The sequence below is a fragment of the Falco biarmicus genome, chromosome 7 (assembly GCF_023638135.1).
Source record: "Falco biarmicus isolate bFalBia1 chromosome 7, bFalBia1.pri, whole genome shotgun sequence".
In the NCBI taxonomy this organism is placed as follows: Eukaryota; Metazoa; Chordata; class Aves; order Falconiformes; family Falconidae; genus Falco; species Falco biarmicus.
Window position 1 is genome coordinate 28,154,080 of NC_079294.1, and position 22,162 is coordinate 28,176,241.

The following is a 22,162-nucleotide window of genomic DNA, read 5'->3' on the forward strand; positions in this document are numbered from 1 at the left end:
AGAGCACCAGGAAGGTGACTTACCCATCTGCTCTTAGCTCTGCCTCAGGTGGCTGCACTTTACTGAAGCATATAAAGGTATGTTAGCAAATGAAGCTGCTTCAGTTTGGAAATTAAAGCAAAAATCAGTGAAAGCTGAAGACTTTACAGAAATGTTTTGCATGATTTTGCAAGGATGCTCCAGGTTATTTATCCTCTTCTCAATAGACTGTAGGAAACATTAAATGTTTTAATCTTCTAAAGAGAGACAACATTCTTTGCAAAATTATCACCCTCTTGGTCTAATTGTAATTAGCTCTACTAGCAAGTAATTAACAATTGTTACAACAAAATTTGAAGGCAGAGGTGGAGAATCAGTATGACCTCCTTATTCTTCACTCGTCTCTCTCCACTCCACTCCACATACGTAGTCAGAGCTACCACCAATGTTTGCAGTAATATTGTAACTTTAACTGTGCATTTGAGAAGAAAGAACGGGAGGTTCTTTTGGCACTGAATCTTCCAAGTCTACACAGAGCTTTGGGTCTTTTGGCAGGAAGATGTGCATTTTTAAGGGGTCACACATTGAAATTGTCAGTAGAAAGTTTGCCCTCTAAAAGAAGAAACTTAGAAAAAATTTTGCATTTGGTTGTTTGTTTAGGTTTTTTTTAATGCTTTTTTATTTAAAAACAGAAGGGAAGTACATGGCTCAGAGCTTGAGAACCGACATCAGACACCAGGGAGTGTGGCCTTTTCAGTTACTTTTTGGGTTGTATTTTTAGAGCTTGATGGTTGATCTTTATGAACGCCTTCCTCTCCTTCCACTGTCTTTTCTTCATCTCTCCTTTACACATCTTGAATACTTGTGGGAGCAGCTGGATTAACACCCCTAGAGACTTGCAGAGAGAAATTTTATGGGTCTGGCAACTCAGAATCTGATGCAGACCCTACCGAAAGTCATGGAAGAGAAGAATCAAAGTAGGGACATAGGCACAACTGCATTTCCTATCAGGTGCATCTGAACATATAGCTGTACCTGCAGAAACCCTTCTGCTGTCCTCCTGACTCCCTAGAGAGATCACTAGGGAGTGTGGCTCTATCATATTGGCTGTCTAATGTTGTACGCTGCTTAGCTTGCCAGTTTGCTGCTTATCACTGGATTTTTTTTAAAGTAATTGGTGGCTTTTTACGTGCTGTTTTGGTTCTCACACAATCTATTAACACCAGCGGACTGAGCAATCAAAAATCTCTGATAAGGTCAGTGTGGCTTCCCCTTACCACCTGTCCTTGAAAAAAGCCCAGATGGGCTGCTGTCGGCACAAACATGTTCAGAGATTCTTTCTTTTCTGCTGAACTGTTCTTGTTTCCTTCCTCGCTTCCAGGTATGCAGCCCAGAACCCCACCCTGGGAAAAAGTTTAAGAGCAAAACTCTTTGTCTTCCTGAAACCAAAAGCTGTAAATTCTAGTGGTTCAATTTGAAAAACGTAATCTAAATGCTTTTCTTTGAGTTTCTTAAATGAATTAGACTTGTTCAAATGGCTCAAAAGTCCTGTCATTTTCCTTTCAGGCTTGCTGCCACACAGCTGGGATCCTAGCAGTCCTGGCTGCCCCGGCTCAAATAGGGCTCCTTGGCTTCCAGGCTTCTTGCCAGGAAAATCTTTAGTATCCCAGCTGGAACTAGGTTTGCCAGGCTCTCAATTCTGCTCACTGATCAGGTACACAAGAGAACCTGTGAGGAAATGGGCAGATTTCTGCCAGAAAATTCAATTAAGCAAGTACATTCCCATGAAATAGTTTGATTCTGTTAAACTGGCATTTTTCAAATGGAAAACTGTTCTATCAGAAAGCTTACATCTAGCTCTGCTCGTTAGTGCATCCATCCATGAACAAAAGGTAGGTTGTGCTGGAGACCAATAATTGAAATGCTTAAATCCCTTCTATCAAGAGCAGAGCACAGAGTAACGCTTCGGTGTCTGGTTTCATTTTAACCCTTTAATGTTTTCTGCAGATATTAAATCTTACAAGACCCCTGTTAGATAGGGATTACTATCCCCATTAACACTTAGATACAGGGCTGAGATAGGGCAAGGAATAACTTGGTCCTATAGTGAGTCAGCAGAGACTCTGCAAGAGCTCCCAGTCCTGACCAAGCTTTCTGCATCAGCTATACCAGCTTATACAAACCATTGCAAAAGCTGAAAGAATCAGTATTGTACAGAGTTCATGTTACAGGATACAGATCAGGTTCAATTATAACACTTTTAGAACAAATTAATTCCTAATTTTAACCTCAAAAATAGCAGCATCAGAAGACCACAGGGTAGCAGGCAGCCCTACAAAACAGTAGACACCACCGGCTTCAGCCATGTGACATCACTCCACAGTCCAGACAGCAAAAACTACTAGGAAGCAATCTGCAATGTTCCCAGCTCTGTATGTATTGGGTAGAAGTACCTGTAAGTCTGTGCTGAACAGACAGTAACACACACTGACCATTTAACCATTGCTTTCCACTTGCAGCCTGCTTTCTTATGGCTAAAATGTTTATATAATTGTTTGTCCTGATACCATTTGAACCAATTTCAGTGAAATTTTTCAGAAGCAGCAGTATCAGAGATTATTAGGCTACTACAGATATTTTTTTGGAAGTAGAACAGTTAGGAAGAGGTAAGTGTCCTTTCAAGAAGAATGGCAATATTAGTTCACCTGCTATTAGACATCAGCAAATCCATATGAAGGGAGAGAGGCAGAGAAATAAAAAGCCTTAATTAAAACTCTAATTGTGGGACAAACTTCAACTGGATTTTGAACCATAGACATGAAAGCCAATCAACCCTAAGTCACCAAGCTTCTTCATTTATGGTGCCTGTGAGGAAGCCTTCAGCAAGGTAAAACTGCTGGCATGAAATAGTGGATATGAATCTTCTGAAAATCAGAGGAGCTTTTATTAATAACAAGCATCTCTAGAACAAGAACCACTTTTCTTTGAAGGTTCTTCAGACTTCTCATGGCACTAAGTTTTTAATTTTTTTTTACAGTAGTATTCAGAAACAGTCTTGCCTCATCCCCTTTACTAAGGGCTGAAATTGTTTGTCACAGACCTTCCATCCGAATCACATTTCTGTGCTAACTCTCCTGCCTGATTCTTTCAGCAGCCTCTGTCGTTGTTTGCTGCCTTTATACCCGCAGTGGAACTGGATCACACACTTGCTTGTGCTGGGTCCAGGGCAAGAATCTGAATAGGAAACAAGAAAGACTCAGCCTGTAGCCCCTGCTGACATCCCCCTCAGCACTTCTTCTATCACTGGTTGATTTACATGCTTCTTGTTGGTAACCACTACCTTTCAGATTACAACTCAGAGATTTCTTGACCTCTTCTCTCATTTTATCCTGTTTGATGGACCCTTGCAGCTGAAGTAGATACAAGCCATGGGAGGAGGGGTTTATGAAAAGGTCCGCAAACTAAATTGCATTATATAATGAGACTGTTTTTATTCTTCTGCTCAGTTTTGTGCCGGATCAGTTAACAGTGGCATATGAATTCCTCATGGGTGCAGAGAAACGAGAGACTTTAGTGTTAAAAGCACCGAGACCCAGCAATGTCAAAGATATAATTTAACAGGCTCAAAAGGAAAAGGCAAATTCTTAGCTGGGATTCCAAGCAGAGATGAGGAGTGGGAGTTGCATTATTAAACACCTTGTGATTTTTGCATTGATGCAAACTGCTACCATTGTTATTTAGTATCACCTTACAGTCACTTTGCAACTGATGTAAATGACTGCTGGCAACTGATAGTTACAAAAGGCATCCAAGTATGAGATTAGGAAGAGTGTGCAAACAAGGAACACAGGATTCCCTTCATTTCCTCCTAGCTGGAGGAGAGAAGAATAAGGGCAGAAACACCTGAGCTAAGAAAAATTCAGTCCCATTGTCCATTAGATATTGCTCATTGAGGACAAAAATGAAAATGTGTTTCGGTTAGCGTAAGGCTGATCATTTCTAAATAAGATTTATTGGATGGTTACTAACCTGCTGCTAGAAATGAAGACATTTAGTTTGCTACAATTTTATTTTGATTGATCTTTGTTGCATTTTTATGTGGGCTTTAAGTGGTGTATAAGCCTTGAGTTAGGTTAAATTTCCTAAGTAGGGTATATCAGCTCAATGCATTTTAGCAACAAACCAAAGTTTCTGTTTAGGGAACAGGGCCCTGCAATGTGTTCGTAAAGCTTTGTTATCCCTTCTACAGAGAATGAATAACCTTCCTTCCCACTTGCTGGTGTTCTTGTACCAAAGGTTGGTATGAAATGTGAAACATTTTTCCTGCTTTTCCCTTCTCCTGCTTACCTTCTAGGGAACTCGCTTTATAAACAATAATAGAATAGAGCTGGGAGTCCTTCCACACACAGAGGAGCAGGCCCAGTGAAGATTCTCTCTTCCATATGGCAGCATATGTTTCTGTGCATTTTCTGATAGAGCAGCCATCTCCCTGTGGCATTTGTGCATGGTATAATTAGCTGTGAACAGAAGTAGAGTGTTGATAACATTTTGCTGGAAGAATGCCATCAGCATGACTGTTCTTGGTATTGGTTTTCCGTAAGTAACACTGTCTTTAGAGAACAGTCATTGGAAATCTGTGGGCTGCTCTTGCACATCCTGAGCTCTTTTGTGATTTTATCATTAGTGGTCCCTAGAGAGCAGTCCTTTGAGTTTTGAATGTTTAACATGAGAGAAGTTCTAGCCTGTTTGTTTATCTGCTGCGTATCTTCTTGATTGCAAAGCCCAACTGCAGATTGGCATCACAACTGGATATACAGACCACTCTCCGTTCTGACATACTTGCTCCCTGTTTTCTCCCAGTTTCTGTTGTCAGTACAGATTGCGGCAAAAAAAAAGGGGAAAACAAATCCAGGGGTATTTCTCCTTAAAAAGCTCAGTCCCCTGCAGGGTCTCCTCCCTGCCTTCCCTATAACAAAATCTCCCTGCCTTTTTGCCATCCCATTCAGACAGAATCTAGTGACTACAGTGGACCATGCAAGAACTACCCAGAATGACATATGAAAATATGGTATACATATATGAAAATAAGTCTGTCTCAGAGAGTACCCAACAGCAGAGCTTCAGAGAGGAATGCAGAAAATGTAGGGTCACCACTGATGAGTAGGCCAGGGCAAATTCCATCTTCCTGTAGGCAATTAGAGATTGGTTTATGGGATTATAAATTTTTTATCCAGTTTACACTGTTTACAGTAACCTTGCATGTCCCATTATCCATGCAAGCATCCTATAACATTTTGAATACTTTTAATGTGTTGACTTCTGTGCTAATTGTAGAAGCGAGTCCCAACAGTTAATAACATGATGGTCAAAGTATTTTCTGATCATAAATGCACTGCTTTTGGCTTCCTCTTCTCAATTTGTAAACTCTCCTTCTGTGCTTACACAATGTTTGGTTTTCAGTAGAGCTGCTGAGGCATGTCTATAACATCTGTGGGGAAAGAGGGGAAGAACTAGTCCTCAGTTCTGAACCCATAAGCCTATGCAACTCAGCACAGCTCCATGACAGCTTCCCTGTTTATTTGCTTACCACAGCACTGAGTGATGTGGCTATGTTCCTCCTGAACCCAGGCTATTTCACAGCTTTGATGCCTCAGCATGATGCACTCTAGTGTTTTCAGCTTCAAGAACATCATGCAAGGTGTAGGCTTGGGGTCACAGTGCCTACAGGACATTTTTATCCTGCTGGTGGCTGCTCTGTGGCCATGACAGGTGGCCAAACACAGCACCAGCTCCTCTAGCTGGATATTCTTTAGCAACGGAAGTAATATCAGTTATTTTATTCTGCATATAGTAGGACTATATGGTCTCTCACACGCAGTCAGAGCAGGGACCCTACTCAACAGATGTTCTTGTGTACTATGCTGTCATTGAATAATGCAAACAGATTTTCAAAAGGATCAAAAGGATCCAAAATTTTAGACTGGGAAAGGAATCCTCTGTATTTCCCTGCCTTTACTTAGGATATGTCAGGGTGCCCCGAAGAAAGGTAAAGACTCAAACTGGCAGTTTCAACTCAGAAGGACCGACTGAGGTTGGGGAAAGGAAGGGTGAGTCCTTAAGACATGTTACAGTTACACAGCCAAGAAGATTTTAGAGCACAGAGTCTTCAAATGTATTTTGCTGAGGTACTACTGGCAAAGACAACAGCAGCTCTTGCTTCTACACAAGTAGGTTTTTTATGCTCAGCAGGTGTTCTTATGCCAGTTTAAAACAACCTGTGTATCACACCAGAGCTTGAAAGCCCAGATATTCTAGACTGCATATGGAAAGTGGGAGTGGCAGGGAGCATATGCCTACTTCTCTGTATTTATCTGATTCGGGTATGAAGTCTAATCCTTGGGGCAGCATTTATTTTGACACCTGTTAGGTGTGAATTTGGAGAAGCTATCAGGTCAAAGTAATGGGTGCATTTTTTAGGTTTGTTCTCTGTTGCTTGACACCTGACTGCCCCAGTAGAGCAAAACTTACCAGATATTTTGTCCATAGTTGCAGGTAGATGCAGAGAAATTTGTCCTGACCTTTTGTGTTTCTGCAATATTAATAATGGTTTCTTCTTTGCTGTGTGTGCGAATCTGAGTTTGGCTGCCTCTTTGTTCTTTGTGGTAGGTACATTTGCTGGTGCTGTGTGATAATCCTAGAGTTTGTGTAATGTTTTTCACTTTATTCCCCAGCCCTCTTGTAACTCTAGAAGCTGAGCAAATTAATTTTTGGAGAAACTATGGCTGCAAATCTCAATAACAAAAGAACAAAAAAAAGTTGGAAAGTATAAAACCCTTCATTTTCTCAGAGCTTGTCAGTTCCTCAAAAAAAAAAAAAAAAACAACCAGGGGCACATAAAATTCTGCCTTTTCCTAGAAAAATCACTTAAAGAGATGCCTGGGATTTGTGAAGCCAGAACAGAGAAAAAGAATGTTTTGGGGTTTTCTGCTGGGACATTGACTGGAAGGCTCAGGAAAAACAAGGTCAGGTCCTCCATGTGTCCTGTGGCTGTGAAGCAGGAATGCTAGCTTATTTGAAGTAATTGGAAAAGCAGCCTGTAGCCCAGCTCCCACCCTCACCTGTGTTAGTTTGAACTACTGGTGAAAAAAACCAGCTGTGTGTGCCCAGTCACACTTATGGTATATTCTCTTCCCCACACGATAGCACACCAAAGCGCAGCGGCTGTGGGGCTCCATCTGAGGTATGTTTCTTGCTCAGAATTCGGCAGTCACAGGGGTACAAAGAGATTTCCGGCTTTTCTGACCTGCAGTCTTGACAGGAAATACAGTGGAGGGAAAGATAAAAACAAGAAGGGAGCAAATGAGGTTTTCTCAGGCCAGAGCTTCTCTGCCTTGAATTGGTGTAGACAGAAGAATGGGAGGAAGCAGCCTTTGAGGGCTGCTTGAGAGGCGGGCTTCTATTAATAACCTTGTTTATGTGATCCCAAGGCATTGTTAGAGGAATTTCTGCAGACTGCAAATTTCTTCTCTTCTTGCTTGGGATTTACCCACCTCATTTCTTTATTTTACTCTAAACAGATAATTTTTAAAGAATGCTTGTTTGGAGGAGACTGCCTTTATACCTCCTTTCTCCCCCAACTTTTGGTGCCCTCTAAATGGGCAAAATAAGTGAGGAAAAATCGTCACCTTGCCTTATACTCACACTTAAAAGATCCTCCTTTTTAGCAACAGTCTCAGTTGAGGAGAAGATTCCCTCCTTTCTGCTGCAAAGCAAAGAATGTTGGCTTGTAATTGCAAAAGCCTTTCCGTGCCAGTTCTCCTCTCACCTGTGCTATTCACAATTAGCGTTTCCTTTAAGCTCTCCCTATTTGTTCCCACCATAGCAAACACTCAGAAAGGAATCCTGGTTGTTTGTTCCACATCCTCATGAACAGCCATTGTTTGAAGCAGCAGTGGACAAAGGCCTGGAGAGTTAAAAAAAGACCATTCGACAGTAATCTTCGGCAGTATAGCAGAGTTGGAAAGTATGCTTAGTATAGCAGAGTTGGAAAGTATGCTTTTAGGCAGTGATGTGTACTGTTTAGTGGGATATATTGTAAAGTAGTGAGTTAGGGCCCACTTTAGCCTTCTCAAAAGAAGGCAACTAAACTCTCCTGCTATCTCTTTATTTCTCTTTTTCTGCTCTTCCCCCTTCCCAGAACATTGCTAGCTTCAGGTGTTTTCTGGTGATGATTATATGCAAAAACCCTTTCAGTGATATGAAGGGATGTTCTCAGCAAGTAACAGGGTGTCTCCGGGTCACAATTCCTGAGGAGCCTGGGAGTGTCCTTTATATCTGCTGCTATCACACCAAAGTTTCCACACCAAAACAAAAGGAGTTTTAACCCTTCCCAGTGAAAGCCTGAGGGGATGTGGAGGAACACAGCAGATCTTGAAATTCAGCATCTGAGTTTGGTAATAGGACTGCAGCATTCAAGCTGTTGCTGAAGAACTTTGAACACAGCTGGAGCAGATGGAAAAGACATTTACCTTGGTGCTGTTAGGATAGGAGAGCTTTTCTGCAGGGTTTGGGTTTTGTGTGGTTTTGTTTTTTAAAAAAAAAAAATCTTTGCTTTATATTTTATTGAGATACTTTCTATATTAAATCAAATGGGCAACTAAATTAATTCAGGCATGCAGCTTCCAGCAACAGTCCCATATTCACAGGGGTTTCTCTCTGCATTAACATATCTTTGTTTAAAGCCAGGCCATCTCAGCAACTTATAGAGCAATGTATTGTATAATTTAACAGAGAACAGATATGGCACAAAACAAAGAACTATGGTATGTGAGAGAAGGGAAGGAAAGTATATCAAGAAAACCCCTTAAAATATTACCTTTTCCCCAAAGTTTACCACAACCCCTACAATCTGCCTATAGCCCCCAACACCCAGCAACCATGAAAATCTGTGTCACTTTGAGGTCTACTGGCAGCAACTTCCCTTCAGTTTTGAAAAATTCAGAAATCCAAAGGCTGATACAACTGTCTGAGAACTGAGGCAGGAGCACACTTATACAGACAAACATGCTATATAAAGTATATCTTAAGGTTTGGTGACCAGGCTTGTTATCTGTAGTTTTGGTATAGTGTGAAAGGTGAAGTCCATGCAATGTGAACTGAAGCAGACGTACAAAGTTAAAATCATCTTGTAAAGCAATTTTTTTTTTTGCCAGCTGCCTCCAGCTGCAGCTAATACAAAAAATTTTCAAATGAAGACAAATATGTCTGAAAGCTGCCCTTGACTCAGTGTAGCAGGTGGGTGGCTGATATCTCAGGAATTCTTCCATGGTGATATTTAAGTTTATTTTAGAGTGCACCTGTAAAGATCTGGGATATCAGAAGCCTCAGGTGCGTCCTCCCATGTGCCTCCCAGGAATTCCCCACATCCTAAAGGAATTGGTTGGCTGAAAGATTTACAAAAGATCCCATTCCGTACAGCCTCTGCTGTCCTCAGCCACAGCAACTGTTCTGCTGGTATCCCCTGTGCCTGAGCCCACTGGGAACCTATAGGAAAATCCTGCCTTCCCCCAGCTAGTAATCAGTAAGTGCTGGAGGCACTTTCCTGTATGTATTGACGCTATGTCTTTTGAAGCTTAAGTTCCCACAGTGTATAAAGGCTGTATCCCTCCCTTTGATACCAAATGAAGGCTAGGGTCACTGTATTTGACCTCAGTAACTCAAGGTTTGAAATGGAACAAAAAGAGTCAGTAACCACTAGAAGTGGCCCATGAGGTCTGATCTTGTGTAACACAATACTCCATGACAAGAGCTTCCACTGTTGCCAGAGCAAAAAGAATGTGACGTACAGCATGGGCAATCTCAATTCTTCACAAGAGAGAATTGGGGCAAGCATATCTGTAGAGAGAGCCAGCGATAAACATTTCCTTTTACCGCATCTGTAAACCCCTCCAGTTTGATGAAATTGCCACTACTTGTCTAGTAACAGAATGTCTAAAGCCATCTGACAAAATTAAAATGAGTAGGATTTGCTCATTTTTGCAAAGAAATGTCCATGCACCAAACCAAATAGTTTAGTGTTTCTAAACTATTTTACATGGGAGAGGCCTGTAAAGGGCTCCCTTTTCCAGCTTCTGGTAACCAGCAATGCTGACTTTTGTTTCTTGGATCAATCGTTTTCATCTGGGTGATGATGCTTCCCTGGGCTGTGGCATTATGCCATCCCATTTTTCATAAGCCAGTGTGCAGACACAAGGAGTCTGGATTGCTGGCCAAGTGTTGAAGAAGAAAATCAGCAGGTCTAATGTTGAAATTATTGATACTGTTTTAAAGTGGTCTAGTAAATACAGTGGAATCAGCCCTGTCATCTCAGTCAGAGCAATCAAAACAGTCATTAAAGCTTAATAAAGTTGAGTGATTCATCTCTTGCTGTAATATTTTCAATTACCCTACTTCAGATTTAACCTCCTTGAGAGTGTAAATTCTAGGCAGAAATGAGAAGGGCTGAGTCTGAATCCAGTGCTGTTTCCTGCCCCTACTCTCTTCTAAACTTTGTACCTTGTATTCCTGCTAGTACTGCTTTGCAGTACCGAGAGCGCCAAGCTCGTTCTTGGTGAATACTGTAGATGTTCAAGCAGCTGCAAAACCCGGATGGATGCTTGGCCCAGATAGTCTAGGATCTCATCTCCAACAATCCCCTATCAAACCATGCATCCTTGTGTCATGCCAGTGGCAAATGTCCAATATCCAGTGCTGCTGGGGAACATGACAGCTCTGTCACACACACAGTGACACAAGGCACAATGCTACACAGAGACATGCAAATGTGGAAGCTAGCCAAGTGCCAACAACAGTGTAGACTAATGCAGATCTTCTCATTTATTCTGTCTGGCAGGTGTTTACTTCCAAATGTTGATTAAAACTTGGAACAGCTTTCTGCCCAGAAGAGAATATAGTTGTGTACCTTGAGTCTCTGGTACAGCAGATGGTAACAGCGACTGTTGTGGTGTGTTCAATGGTTAGATGTTTCCAGAGCCTCAGGTTGTTGCTTTGCTTGGCTGAATCCCTTTTCATGAATATTCACTTTTGAAAGAGATTTGTTTCAAAAGGAGAAAAATATGGCACAGATAACTGTGGTCACCAGAAGAAAGAGCTTAAAGGCAGGTCCTTATTTCTATCTGCAATAGCAACAATAAAAAGACTCAGCAGGTTAGCTATTACATCTTTGTATTAAATAAAAGGCATTCGCTGTGAGCGGAGAGTGTGCAGTTACTTCAGTTCAGCTGATATACCCTCATTAAGCTGTAGTAGCCAATTTACTTGCAATTGTTTCTCCAAGCCCTAAATCAGTGCCTTTCAAAGTGTGTTACTGCCATACCTTCCTTTCCCTCTCATAGAAGGAAGGGCTAAGACACTAATTTACCAAAGGCCAGAAAAACAATATTGACTAAAACATGAACAGTTAAAAAGTATACTTTAGAGTCCAACTGGACATTTTAGCTTTTTCTCAGCCCAAACAGGATTGAGTTCATAAGAAATTTGGGACATGGGGTCAAAATATACTTTCCAAGTTTTTCTCTCAGTGTTATGTATTATCCTTGGTGATAATGTCCCTATATTTTTCTCACTCTCATGGAGACTTCCACCAGAAGGGATTGTATGTGCTTTCTTTGTGCGCAGGCTGAAACTATATTTCTGGTAAGGAATCTCTTGGTAAGATGAGCTTTTTAACAGTGGAATTCTGCAGTGTTTACCAAGCAGTGGGACCAGGCATGTTGATTAAGTCCATCCAGTTTATCTGCTCCACAGCACCCCAGAGTGGGCAAGAACACACAAGGGTGTATGTCCAGACCCTGGAGTACGAATCAGCATTGTAGTAATGAGTCTAGATACTTTGATAATACCTGTAACACAAAAGGGCTAAGAAGTGACTGAAGAGCACATTGAGTGGCTCATTCAGACCTCATCTAAACCTTTTTGCTGTCTCCTGTCACTGAGGCACCAGCCTGACTGGGTATTATTAACCACTTAAAGCTCTTTCCTCGCGCTGATGGGAAGTGATTCAGAACTGCGCTGCTCTCCTCTGGGTGAAGTGGAGAAAGTATGTGGAGAAAACAGGCACCGCCTTGTTTTATTTCCTGATGGCTTCACAAAAATTGAACTGCTTGTGAAAAATGGCTTACTAAGAATGAGAGAAGATGTGGCTTTAAATCACCTTGGTAAGGTGCTTTAAATCCCCAGACCAGACAGTCATATGTATCTTTCTTAACAGGGGCAATCAGACTCAGCTATGAGGGATCTTTCTTTGAGAGCTGTGCATACATTCTGCCATTCCATGATTATCTCATGTTTGTGATATTGGCCTGATAATGCAGAAAAACACTGTTCTCTCACAGGGAGCATGTACTCCTTGACCCTAGCCAGAGAACCTTGCTTTTCACCAGGGAGATGGCATCTTTATGGGTAGGACGGAATATCCCTTTCTGGGGAAAACTGGTGCCTGAAATTTGAGACTGTTTTATTAAGACAAAACTAAAATACATCCATTTACTTTGTACAGGAAATTAAGCAGCATTTAAATGAACTGTATTTATCCAGATTTCCAGTGATGAGTTACGTTCATTTTTGGAAAGCGCTGCATTCAGGGTGGAAACCTTTTAAGCCAGACTCCAAATGCATGCATTTCTGCATTTTCAGTGCCTAAATATTTGCCATTTCCTGCACAGGGATGCTGACATGGCATTAACTTTCTGTAAACATTCCCTGAAATGGCAGTCTGGGGATATTGAGCAAAAGGCTTAGTCTGGGTTATAGAACTGAGCATGACTGTGCTCTGATGTTTGATTCAGCAAGAGAAAGATTTAGGTCCATTGTCCCCACACAATTATTATTTTTTACTTTGTATGGCATGTGACTCTGCCAACTAGTTGCAGAGTAAAAGCTGTTCTAGAGCAGTATTAGGGTTTGCTTTTCATTTTCAAATGTAGGGAAAGGCAGCAAAATCAGCTGAAGAAGGTAGTCCAAGATTAGAGTTTAGGATCAACTTCTGAGCTCATATTCAGTGACAGAATTTGTGGGTGGTTTGTATGCTTGTACTTTGATTTTCTCCATATGATGGGAGAAACACCTAGCATCTTCCATAGTTCTGACTTTGATGCTATCCCAGCACACTTTGCTTTCTGTTTTCTCACCAGGAGACAGAACATCTTGTCAAATGGAGATAGCTATGCTGGTTTGTTTACCTCCATTGGGGGTGGGTAAAAACTGCAGAGTTGGGAGATTCAGCAAGAACAGCAGACACAACCACCTTCCTCCATGATAACCACCATGGAAATAATCTTGACCCCATAGATGAGTGACTGCATCATGCAAAGTGCCTGGAAATCCTTGGCTAAGCAACAACGCAAAGGTAGCATAGAAGCATTCCTGCTGTTCACTCAGAACTGCCCCCTGTGAGTTTATCTGTTTTTTTTTCAAAAAGCAGAGGCAGCATTGTGTGGTGCCAGAGAATTTACCCAGACAATTCCACAAGAATAGAGGCAATTGCACTAGGAATTGCATGGCCAATATTTATATTCCAGAAAGAGATGAGGAGAGACCTTAGCAGTGCTCCCCATCCCTGCCTCTTCCTGTATCCTGAGCTTCTATATAGTGGTGACTGTTTATTTGACACAATCCAGAAAATGTAAACAGTTAGTTTAAAATTAGATAGAAAACCTCTAGGGGAATGATGAAATAGAAACATCTTAGATGGCTGTGCTTATGATGTATGTTCACTTAGTAAAGGAGGAACAAGGAAGAATGCAGTGGCTTGTTTATCACTCATTAAGTGTATGTGAATGACTTGATGAAGTTACATGAGCATGATGTGCCACTTGCCAGTGGTCTGCAGAGACTGCGCACTCCACTGTGCCACGAAACCAGTTATTTTCATCAAAGGAGCATGTTGCACTTGCATTATGCGGTCTATGAAAGCTGTACTTCTGTATTGTGGTGGCTTGGCCTCAGCTAACAGCCAAACTCCCACCCAGCTGCTTGCTCACTCCCTCCCCCAGCAGGACAAGGGGAGAAAATAGGAAGAACAAGAATAAGAAAGCTCATGGGCTGAGATACAGACAGGGAGATCACTTACCGATTGCTGTCACGGACAGAACAGACTTGACATGAGACCCCACCTGGAGTACTGCATTTGAGTCTGAGGCCCATAAGAAGGACATGGACCTGTTGGGATGAGTCTAGAGGAGGGCCGTAAAGATAATGAGAAGGCTGGAGCACCTCTCCAGGCTGAGGCAGTTGGGGTTGTTCAACTTGCAGAAGAGAAAGCTCTGGAAAGACCTTACAGCAGCCTTCCGGTAATTAAAGGGGCCAACAAGAAAGCTGGAGAGGGGCATTTTACAAGGGCATGTAAGTGATAGGACAAGGGGGAATGGCTTTTAACGGGAAGAGGGTAGATTTAGTTTAGATATAAGACAGAAATTCTTTACTGTGGAGGTGGTGAGACACTGGAACAGGTTGCCCAGAGAAGTTGTGGATGCCCCAAAGGAAAAGTACAAGAAGAAATGAGCAGCAGAGAGAAATCACTACATGCTGACCATAACCTCCCATCCCCTCCCATCCTCCCTGTGCTGCCTGGGCAGGATAGAGGAGTCTGAAATGAAGGAGTGAAGCTGAGCCTGAGCAAGAGGGTGTGAAAGGTATTAATGTTTTTGCATCTTTTGTTTCCCACTACCCAAATTATAATTACATTTTTATTTTAATTGGCAATAAATTAACTTTCCAAAGTCACAGAATCACAGAATCATAGAATGGTTTGAATTGGAAGAGACCTTAAAGATCATCTAGCTCCAACCCCACTGCCATGGGCAGGGACACCTTGCACCAGACCAGGTTGTTCAAAGCCCCATCCAACCACCATGATTTCCTTGCCATGATGTATCACGCTCATGTCTTGGCTGGTGCTTCAGCTGTAAGATCTTTGTGGTAAGGGGAAGTTGTCCTGATCAGTGTAATGCAGAGAAGGGGTTTGCAGTTCACAACTTAAGACTTCTAGAGGATGCAGCATTATAAGGAAGAGATGAATCCAAACTCCTGTCACTCTGCATCCCTTTATACAGACACTGGGATCTACCACATTGGTCCCAAAGACCTCGTCACCTTTAACTGCCAATTCATAAGAAGAGAAACGCAAATGTAATTTCTAAACTGAATGTACATGGAAAAGCAACACTGGCAAAAAAAAAAGACAGCCTGCCAGGCTGTGGCTGTACAGGTAATGAGGGAAGTGAACCTGGCTCCTTTGGAATTCCCTTATGCGCTTCTCCCCGCCCAAACCCCACAAATGCAATGGCGTGTTAGTGGCAAGGAAACAGTAAATCACATTTTTTCCACCCTGAGCTACAAGCTGCGGCAATCAGACCCATGGGAATTCAGACTTCTTCTCCAGCTCAGCTGGAAGGATTAATGCGACAGACTTGAGGGGGTTCCGCTTCAAATCCCAGCTCCCTTGCCTCCCTAATTACTTCCATGTGTATTTGTGCAAGGCTGCATGTTGTCGGGGGTCTGCAGGTGGCATAGTGACCTTTGGGCTATAGGTGGGTTTTCCATGCCTCACCATATGTTACATGAATGAGCCAAGCAGTTAGAAGGCAATTGTAAGCATCCACAGCCAAGCAATCTCTCTCTGCACAGTGACTGATGGATTCTGTTTCTCTACCCTCACTTTTCCCTTTATGCTTTCTCCAGCTGTGAAAGAAGAAGGAATTTCTGGCCTTAGTTTATAATGTTTAATTAAAAAGAAAAACCTTCATGCAAAGATAGCTTGTTTCCACAGCTTTGATGTTGGTGCCTGTGGGAAAGAGATGAGTTGGAAGTGCATTCTGGGTAACAAAATGTAAATGAGCAACTTCAAGCATTCTTGTGACTTCCTCAAATCTCAAAATCAGTACAGCCAGATCAATATATTTTCCCAGTGAATTCTGCTGTGCTCAGTGTGCTTGTGCTGCTGATTGTACTGCTTTCTCCAGCTCCCTTAGGCGGCCTTTCCAAAAGTCTCCTCAGATATTTTTTAGCTTGTTCTCAGTGAGGCAGCTGCATTGTTGTGTGAGTGCTCTACAGGGAGTGTTGTGTCTGCAGAAAAAAGAAGCAGCAGTGGGTGCAAAAACCTGCCCATCAGTGCTCCTAGGGAGCACCCTGCCACTGGGGCAGAGCCTAGCTTTGCAACAGCTTCTAATGGTTCCTTACTTTGAATGTAATTGGGTAGTGCAACAGAAATTCCTCTTTGTTTTTTGCCCTTTATCTTCATGGTGGGGGTTTCTGACAGAAAAAAAGAAAATGAGGTCATGTCCGGTACTTTAGAGAATATGGAAAACCTGTCAAGGGCTTTTGGGGCAAAGGAAGTGGCTGAAAAGAATGGCTCACCTCAGAAGTTTGGAGTGCTGGCTACTGGTTCCAGTGGGATAATTCACATCCACCACTCAGGGTATGTATGTCCTGCCTTATATTTCAGGCAGCCTGGAATAGAAAACATAACTTCTAATGTATGTTTTTCAGCAATTTCTTCAAACATGTTCTGCTAAGATTTCTGATCTAATTTCACAGGATTTCTTTTTTCACACTTTTGTTAAACTCACCTAAGATGTGTTATACACTGAAAACAGATGTATAAAGGCTGTATAAAGGGAATAGATTCACTGGCTTTGAATCTTCCTAGAATGAATATTTGCCCCTGGCTCTTGCCTTCTTCCTGCTGTTAGATTGTCACCAGGAGGGATAAGGCTGAATGAGAAGTCACTGCCCACTGTGACAGCAGAGACTAGCCTCAGTGGGCATTGCCACAGGAGACTTGGCTCAAATGCCCTGCTGTCTGAATGACCACGTGGAGGAAGCCTTCTGGGATGGGTTGTGCTAGGGAGGACTAGTTTTGTTTATTGGTGTCTTTGCAGCCCTCATGGCTACCCAGCTGCATAGCCCAGGATTGAAATTCCTGTATGTGTCACTGGTCCTTCGGTGTATCTCTAAACGCTCACTACCATACAGAGCTCTCTTCAGGCAAGTCACGATCCTTCCAGAACTTGTGGCAGTGTTTTCAAGCCCTGTCACAGTTGTGCTGTCTCTGATCTTCTTTTACCAGGTTTTTCTTGTGAACCACCAGAAAGTCTACCGAAGATGTGCTGCCTGACATGCTATTCTCCATCTGTGCCCCAAAGCAAAAGGGAGTCAGGATCTCTGGCCTTTTCCACTGCTCCTCCAGCACATCTCTGCCTGGGCCTGTTGGGCAGGGCACCCTCTCTGGCTTTCCTCTATCTCACAGAATCACAGAACTGTCGGGGTTGGAAGGGACCTCTGGAGATCATCTAGTCCAGCCCCCTGCTAAAGCAGGTTCTCCTAGAACAGGTTGCAGAATTGTGTCCTGGCAGGTTTTGAATGTCTCCAGAGAAGGAGACTCCACAACCTCTCTGGGCAGCCTGTCCCAGTGCTCTGGCACCCTCAGGGTAAAGAAGTTTTTCCTCATATTCAGATGGAATTTCTTGTGTTGCAGTTTGTGCCCGTTGCCCCTTGTCTGGTCACTGGGCACCACTGGACGGAGCCTGGTCCCATCCTCTTGTCTCCCTCTCCTAAGATACTTGTATACATTGATAAGGTAAGGTGGCCTGCGTGGTGGCAGAGGTTGTTCCCAGTCTCCGCTGGGTAAGAGAAGATGAGGCATGCGAGACGTGTCTGAATAGATGTCAGGAGTGTCCAGCAATTTCTGACAACCTCAACTCACTGCTTGGTGCACTGTCTTAGAGGAGGATTCCCAAACAAGTCTGTGCTGGCTATGATGGCAATCATAGGTGCAGCATCTGTGGCTGTTACCTATCTGCCAGCAAGATGGTTCTCATCTCCTCCTTGTAGCTGCGTTCTTTTGGGCAAGTCAGGCAGGAAATCTCCCTTTGACACGGCATGCAACCTAGGACAGATGTAACTGATCAGTGGGCCCCATAAATGGAGGCACTGACAACTTTTCTGTGGTATAAAGGAAAAATCTTCATGTATGAAGATGAAGATGGCTGAAGTGATTTAGAGCCCTCCAGGCAAGGTGCTGTGGTTTCTGCAGTGGTGGCTTACAGAAGTGCTTTAGCTAGTGTGGTTTGTCCAGACTGCATGTGATGGTACTGCGCATCACTGTGCATAGGGAAAATGGTATGAGTCAAGGTCACACAAGCTTTCTTCCCTAGAACCCCAGCTGAGGCACGCCCCAGCTTTCCCTAAGGGCTCAACAGGGGGGACAGTCAGAAAACTGGCCCAAAAAGCACTGTCAAGGCACTGTAATGGTCTGTTTGATACAGACTCCAGTCACTGGTGCTCTTTGTTCTGCAGGGTGTCAAGACTCCCCTCTCCTCTCACAAACCAGAAGGGACCCCGTTGATTCCCTGATTGTGTTTGTGGATAGGCTGAATCGGAGGGAACATATGCAGAGGACAGTGTCTGAGTAGATTAGGGCCATTTCAATCCATTTGTTTTCAAATACACCATGTTTGGTTTGGGCCATGTGGAGTTTGTTTGATAAAGGAAGAACCATACTAATTGAATTCTCTGGGTCAATGGCAGTTCACCGGGGGGGGGGGGGGGGGGGGGGGGGGGGGGGGGGCGGGGCGGGGGCAAGGACTCTGCTATTAGGCAGGAAACTGCAAGAGTGTGGCTTTTCATCCTGGCAAAACTCACAGGTCCTGGTCCCTTGTGGGCCTCACTTGACAGTGGGAAGTCCACTGCCTAAGAAACTCACTGCATTGTAAAGGTTTTTGCTTGATGCAGGAAGATAAATTGAGCTCAGGATGTGTTTCTGAGTTGCTAGTCCAATTTGTTGGCTGTGAGGGAAGGACAAAAGCTAGCTGAAGAAAACTGCTTCACTGTTTCAGAGCCAGTCCCTTCTCCTTGCAAACCTTATCAAAAGGAGCTTGGTGAGCAGCAGCACCTCCCCTTCCAGACTCCCTAGGCACAAGGGCTCTGTATCCCTGTGCTAATTGTAGAGAGAGTGAGCCAGTGAATGGAAAAAATTAGGCAAATATGGAAGATAGAAAACGGAATGAATGTCTCTACCGCAGACTGGAGATGGGATCACTATGACTAGAAGCAAGAGATGATGCAAATAATTATTAAAAAAAAATCAATGAGAACAGCAGCTTTCATTTATCTGCTGGAAATTGCCACAGGCTATGTTCAAGGGCAAAATCTATAGCTCTGTATGTACATTCTAGTGGGAATATTCCATCTGCCCCAGTAACCTCTCTTAATAGTCCCCACTGGCTTCAGGAGAGGCTGGCAACGTTGACTGAGCACGACTCTCATCTGATGTAATTGCCCTACAAATGGTAGGCGAGTGGAGGAGCAACGGGGGAGTCCCTAATTACTTCCACAGAATATAAATCCATGATGGCTTTGACAGCTTCTGGAACTGAGAGCAGCATCCCACTGCCTGGCACACCTCATATCAGAGAACAGTTCACTGTAGTCCCACTTCCATCAACACCACCATCAGCTCTCTGGGAGGAAAGGGAGAAGCAGGAACATGTGAACAGTGTGACACTTGATGGAGAAATTGCCTATTAGCTACAGCAGGGCTGGCCTTGCAGATCCCGAGGCTCTGACACTACCTGAATTTCAGTGAATAGTTATGCCTTTGCTCCTTGGTCTGTGATTTGTGCACTGTACCTAATGCTCCTGTGAAAGACACAGCCTTACATGTGTAGAGAGGATGTCTTGTTATTGTAACGTTACATTAGAATGTGAAGAATTTGGTCCCCCATTCAGTGGGGACTCATCCTCATTAAAGTGGTGCATTCAATTAATCTTCAGGACAAATCCTGGAAGATGGCAAGTCATAAGTCTGTACTCCTTTTCCTCCTCCATAATTGCCCTTTATAGTGATCCCACTAAAGGAAGCAAGCTTTAATGAACATGCCTGATTGATGAGGAAACCCATTGTGAACAGAAAAACAACACTTCCTCCTGCCTACTCTGAGAGCTGTTCCATCTTCCTCAGGTATGTAGGTATATATTCCAGTGCAAATATACAGATAGGGGTAAATTGCTTTGGTGTAGTTTCATCTTGTGTTAAAGTCATATGTTATGGCAAAACATTTGTATCACCTGATGGTGTCTGAAAGGTGTTGAGGCAGAACTGCAATATGTGCAGCAAATGTTGGTGTAGACATGGCCCAGTAGCTATCATGATGAAAGATAGTGGACATTGTGGTGCTTGCTGTTTGGAGAGCACTTCAGTGCAGTCTTGAAGAGCAGTAGTTGTTTCCAGGTCATAGGATTAGTGGCGTCGGGAATCCAAGATCAGGGTGCTACAGGAAGAGGGTCTCGCTATTGTTTGGAATAATACAGACAGGAATGCCTGGGTCATCCGTGTATTTAACCAGCTTTTCCTACAATAAAGGATTATTGCTAATTTCACTGACCCAAATTAAACTAAACCACTGAATTCATGCAGCCTCTTGAATATGTATATATGTCTATAAACCTCATTCTGAATCTCACAGTTTGGATGCATTTGTAATGTAGTGGAGTTACTTTAGTCTTTACTGAAATGCAGCTTCCTTTGAGTGAATCATGGTAGGCTGGCAAAGCAGTGTTAAATGACACTCTGGCAGGAAGTAGAAAGGATAATATTTCAATGAAGGAGAATTGCAGGAAGTCAGTAGAATGTCTGTTATCTTAGCTGGAGCTGGCATTTGGCCTGGTTACTAAAGATAACACCTTTTTTTTTCCTTCAAGACTTGTCACTAGCTGCTTTATGACCATGTATCTTGATTTACATCTCACTCAGAACACCTCCAGCTGCAGAGCATCACCAGTGCCTGGGGGTAACTCAAGGCTTCTGAACAGCATAGACAAAGTCCAATTTTTCAGCCCCCAAAATGAGGGACTGCTGCAAGACTGCTTTTTCCAGCAGGCAAGAGAAGAGTAGTGGGAAGGGGTGCAATTGTAATTGTGGGCTGAAGAGGAGAGCACCGGGGGACTGGACTTGCTATGACTACTGCTGCCAGACACCTGAGAGAGATCAGGTAAGTGACTGCTGCATCTGTTCCGAATAACCCTGACTCCTTCCTGAGCAGCAGCAGCCACAGCCAGCCTGCCCTTCCACAGCTCCCGCAGAGACTAAGGCAGCACACTGTCCCTGAGCACACTGCTGGCCAAGGCAGCTCTCCTTTTGATTATTTCTGTGACTGGCATCACACTGAAGTTGTGAATTCTCATCTGGCATAGAAGAAGAAAATCACATCTGACTCATAGGAATTGTTGAGATCTGGATTTATTTTCCAAGGCCTAGTCAGTGCTGGCAGTTGCTTAATTTCCAGGACCTAACGGGACCGCTGTCCCAAAAAGATAAGTGTAAAATGTGCACAATGATCAGTTGGATGCTTCTGATATTTTTTTCAGGAAGAGGAAATAGTTAATTTTAGAAATTGTTGATTATGGATGGAGGTGTACTTTGTGAATTGCACACTGCCTGTCATGCTGAGCACTAAGGAAATACCACTCTGGCTTCATAAATGGTTGATGAGGTTACCAAGGGAAGTTACTTGTCAAGGGACATGTATTTACACTACATCTTGAAAAGCAGAAAGGTTATATCTCCAGATGATATTCTTGTAAATCAATTTATGACTGAGTCCCTGCTGCCTTTGACAGGCTGCAATGTGAGCTTACAACTTCTCTTGGTGGCTGAGGAAAGTTGCCTTATTTCTACCACAAAGATTTCTTGTGATCTTGATAGCAGCTCATCTTGGGTGCCTGATTCCAAAGGGTTTAGAACTAGACATTTTGCTGCTTTGGTATTTTTGTTCACACTCCTCTTCAACACTCGTTTCCTAGTTTCCTTGAACTTCTCTTTCTCTGTGCTGCCAAAATGTCATGTGTGCGCCTGGGAGGCATTCCAGCTTCCAGTTGCAGAAGTGGGTCACTCCTCATACACTTACATTTACAGTCTTTTGCAGATGCCCAGGCTCTAAGCACAGGACTAGGAGAACCTAAGAAGTGGTGTCATAGCCTGTTGCTTTCAAAGATTCACAGTATTGCCAGCCATAATTAACTCTTATATTTGTTCTCTATGACTTCTACAAAAAGAGCTCTTGTAATGATTGCCCAGCTAAGGATGAATTATTAATTTGAGATGCTGAAGGAGATTTGTGTCAGAGCC

General features: G+C 43.1%; 1 protein-coding gene across 1 annotated transcript in view; it reads left to right on the plus strand.

Annotated features, from left to right (window-relative positions):
* Window positions 1-20,835: 20,835 nt before the first annotated feature.
* Window positions 20,836-22,162, plus strand: part of TSPAN18 (tetraspanin 18) — a 133,780-nt gene continuing 132,453 nt past the window's right edge. Inside the window, exon 1 of the mRNA XM_056345403.1 lies at window positions 20,836-21,026. The gene's annotated coding sequence lies outside the window, so the exon portion shown is untranslated. The remainder of the gene's footprint in view (window positions 21,027-22,162) is intronic.